The sequence below is a fragment of the Arachis hypogaea genome, chromosome 14 (assembly GCF_003086295.3).
Source record: "Arachis hypogaea cultivar Tifrunner chromosome 14, arahy.Tifrunner.gnm2.J5K5, whole genome shotgun sequence".
Classification (NCBI taxonomy): Eukaryota; Viridiplantae; Streptophyta; class Magnoliopsida; order Fabales; family Fabaceae; genus Arachis; species Arachis hypogaea.
This window is the reverse complement of record NC_092049.1, coordinates 130,880,479-130,885,366: the sequence shown is the minus strand read 5'-3', so window position 1 is coordinate 130,885,366 and position 4,888 is coordinate 130,880,479.

Here is a 4,888-nt window from a genome sequence, read left to right as displayed (position 1 = left end):
CATCCTCATATATATTGTCCACATATTTTAGAAGGATTGCCACTCTATCATTAGATTTTTTTAATGTATTTTTATTTCTCACCGCAAGCTTTCTTTCTTCTTTGCTGGTTGATATGAAATGGTTAGTTAGATTCACAAACTCTTGACAAACATTTTTAACAACTTCACAAAAGAGTGATTTATATCCAGTAGAAGCAGTTGAATGAGGAAGGAGGTCATCAAATTCATCTTTATCATCATCAAGTACCACTTTTTTTAATTCTTGTAGATTCTTTCTGTTGGGCCAACCGTGGGGAGCTCTCGACCACCGGGGAGATTTCGGGGAGGAATCAAGCGAGAGAACATAAGATGAGAAGACACCACATCCAACTTAAAATCTTAAGGTGTCAAGTTAATGGGTCTCTCATCTTATAAACTCCTCACTTTTCCTTGCTTTCTTTGATGTGGGACTAACTTCAACACTCCTCACACTTGCAACACTAACAATCTCCCCCTCAAGTGTGAGTCTCCACATCAAGCATCAACTCTCCTCTAGCTCCTCCACCACATATGAGTATTCGTCCATCACACCGCCGCAAAACACCGCGGGACACGCCGCCCGGACCACCTTTGCCGGGAAGACTTTCGATGCTTCACCTTGAATACTCCTTAAAACCAGACCGATTAAACCATCGGCTCTGATACCACTTTGTTGGGAAAATCTCAACAAAGGTTCAAAACAAGAACCTGTCTAACAGCGGAAGCACCAAAAATAATTTTCCCACAACTTTTGCGATTAAATAGGCAATACCAAAGATACTCCAAGCAGCAAATATAATGGCAGAAATTAAATAACCAGACACCAGAATTTTAACGTGGGAAAATCCCAAAGAGGGACAAAAAACCCACGGGACCTAGTTCGAAAAAATCTTCCATTATTAGAATAATGGGTACACAAACAGTCTTCCTAGTGACACTAGGGCATCTCAACAATCAACAAAATACATCACCAAAACTGGTGGAATCAACATAAACCCTCCACTAAGTGGGTATCTCAAATCAGGCAAAAGAGAAGGCAATACAACTAACAAGTTATATCCTAATGTTCATCTCTACACCAGGAATAACATACTAAAATTTCATAAGAAATGGAGCAAGTTTACCAAGTCAATGTGATCAAGGTTGGCATGCCTTTTCCCCCCAAAATTTCTTCTTCTCTCGACGTCGAAACCTGCTTCCTTCTTTTCTTTAATTCAAAATGAATAAATCCCTCTGTCTCTCTCTTCCTCGTGGCTATTAGCCACTTTCTCTCTTTATTTATTTTTTTTTAGAGCTTGTGGGCCCCATTTGGTTGGGGACCCACTAACAAATCTCCCCCTCACCAACTCAAGTGGGGATAAGCTGCTCCACCAAGTTCACCTTCTCTTTGCAGGAATCAAATTTTACTGCAGGTAAACTCTTAGTCATCATATCTGAACCATTATCATCAGTATGGATCTTCTCAAGTGCATATGACTTCATCTCAAGCGCTTGACGTATCCAATGATACCTCACCTCTATGTGCTTCGATCTAGAATGAAACGTCGGATTCTTGCTGAGATGGATAGCACTCTGACTGTCACAGAATAACACAAACTTCTCTTGATTGATGCCTAACTTTTGTAAAAACTTCTTCATCCACAAGAGTTCCTTAAATGCTTCAACAACAGCAATGTATTCTGCCTCTGTAGTAGACAAAGCAACACATTTCTGAAGTCGAGATTGCCACGACACAGCTCCCCCTGCAAAAGTCATCATATAACCAGAAGTAGACTTCCTTGAATCAAGATCCCCAGCCATATCTGCATCTGTGTAACCATCCAACACAGGTTGGCCACTCCTAAAGCATAAACAAATTCTGAAAGTACCATTAAGGTATCTGAGAATCCACTTCACTGCTTGCCAGTGTTCCCTGCCAGGATTAGAGAGAAACCGACTAACAACTTCAACGGCATGAGCAATATCCGGCCTGGTGCAAACCATAGCATACATCAAACTGCCAACTGCAGATGCATATGGAATCTTCTTCATTTCCGCTTTCTCTTTCTCACTTGTAGGACATTGCTGCGAACTCAGCTTGAAATGACTAGTAAGTGGAGTACTAACGGGTTTGGAATTACTCATGCTAAACCTCTCTAAAATCTTCTCAATATACTTCTGCTGTGACAACCACAGTTTTCTATTCTTCCTGTCACGAGTGATACTCATGCCAAGGATTTTCTTTGCAGGACCCAAATCCTTCATAGCAAAGGATCTGTTCAAGTCTTTCTTAAGACTTTCAATCTTCTTAGTGTCATGACCAACAACAACATGTCATCAACATAAAGCAAGAGAATTATAAAATCACCATCAGAGAATTTCTTAACATAGACACAATGATCAGAAGAAGTCTTACTATACCCATGACCTTCCATGAAGGAATCAAACTTCGTGTACTACTGCCTTGGCGCTTGCTTCAACCCATATAAGCTCTTCTTCAACTTGCATACAAGGTGCTCCTTTCCTTTAACCTCGAAACCCTCTGGTTGCTCCATATAAATTTCTTTATCTATGTCATCGTGAAGGAATGCAGTCTTCACATCAAGCTGCTCAACCTCTAGATTCAAGCTAGCTGCCAATCCAAGCACAACTCGAATAGAGGACATCTTCACAACTGGAGAGAAAATCTCCTCAAAATCAATACCTTTCTTTTGCTCAAAGCCTTTCACAATCAATCGAGCTTTGTACCTTGGCCGTGAGACATTTTCATCCGCTTTCAATTTGAACACCCATTTATTCTTGAATGCTCTCTTACCGTTCGGCAACTTCACCAATTCAAAGATATGATTCTCATGCAAGGATTTCATTTCTTCTTGCATGGCCTTCAACCAATATTCCTTATGCTCATCAGACATAGCTTCCTGGTAGCTCTCTGGCTCTCCAGTCTCAGTGTTCATCACATACTCATGAGGAGAGTATTTCTGAGAAGGATGACGCTCTCTAGTAGATCTTCTCAATTCAGGCTCAACTGGTGGTTCAGGTGGAACTTAAACATCTGGCACCTCAAGTTGAGGTGTAGGTTCATCATGCAAATCATCACCATCATTATCAACTTGCACATCTCCCCCATCAACAGGAGGTCTAGTGGAAGGACCAGGTTCATCATCAGCAAAACGTCTAACAGTTACTGTTGGCTTATCTGTCTTCTCAAGATCTTCAATAGTTTGGTCTTCAAGAAAAATCACATCTCGGCTTCTAATTATCTTCTTGCTCACCGGATCCCATAATCTGTAACCAAAGTCTTCGTGACCATAACCCATGAAGATACACTGCTTTGACTTTCCATCAAGTTTAGACCTTTCATCTCTTGGAATGTGAACAAAAGCTCTGCAGCCGAACACTCTCAAGTGATTATAGGAGACATCTTTCCCTCTCCAAACTTTCTCTGGAACATCACCATTAAGTGGAACTGAAGGAGAAAGGTTGATCAGATCTACTCCAGTTCTCATCGCTTCACCCCAAAAGAATTTAGGCAACTTTGCATGAGAGAGCATACACCTTACTCTATCATTGATAGTGCGATTCATTCTCTCTGCAACTCCATTATGTTGAGGAGTCTTAGGCACCGTCTTCTCAAGCTTAATCCCATGTCCTTTACAATACTCTTCAAACAGACCCCTGTATTCACCACCATTATCTGCTCGAACACATTTCAATTTTCTTCCTGTTTCTCTTTCAACACTTGCATGAAAGTGTTTGAAGATTCCGAGCACCTGGTCTTTAGATTTCAAAACAAAAGCCCACACTTTTCGAGAATAATCATCAATAAAAGTAACAAAAATATGATGCACCACCTAGTGTCTTAGCATCCATAGTGCAAACATCAGTGTGAACTAAATCTAGAACATGTGATCTCCTATGAGGTCCAGAATTATGAAATGATACTCTAGCATGCTTTCCAACAAAACAATGAGTGCAAGTATTTAAAGTTGTACCTTTCATTGGAAGTGAGTGCTTCTTGGCCAAGACGCTTAGTCCTTTCTCGCTCAAGTGACCAAGACGTATATGCCACAAATCAGAAGAGGAATCATCAGCTACATTCACATCTTCTTTGCACAAATTTGCTTGCAACCGGTAGAGAGTAGTGAGACTATTGTCTTCTCTAGCAACAATGAGAGCTCCTTTGGTAATCTTGCATTTTTCACTATCAAAGGAAGTGCAATACCCCTCTTGATCCAATGCCTTCACTGAAATGAGATTGAACCGCATATCTGGCGCATGCCTAACATTCTTCAACTGCAACTTGCATCCCATGTTGGTTTCAAGCCACAAATCACCCATACCAATGATATCACACACTCCTTTATCTCCCAATTTGATCTTGCCAAAATTTTTAGCAGTATAGGAAGTGAAAAATTCACGCCTCGAAGTGACATGACATGAGGCACCAGAGTCCATAATCCAAGTGAAATCATCACAGACAAGATTAACATAATTTTCATCATATGTGATAAGAACATCTTCATAAACAATAGCAGCAGTCTCTTTATCACTATCTTTACCTTTGTCTTCATGTCTTCCCCTTGATTGTTCTCTTTTCAAAAACCTACAATACCTCTTGATATGCCCCGGCTTGCCACAATGGTGACAAATGAACTCTTTTCTTAGCTTGTACTTTCCTCTTGACTTGCTTCGACTCTCTGACCTATCAGAACTGTGAGGTTTTCTACTTTGACTTCTCCCCCGTGACTCTAAAATAAGTGCTTCTGACTGGGAGGAGGCATTAGTCAAACCTCGCTCTCTTCTTCTGGCTTCTTCATTCAACATACTCCCTTTAACCATTGCTAACATCAACTTTCTTTTTGGAGCTGAGTTAGTCAGTGTCACAACC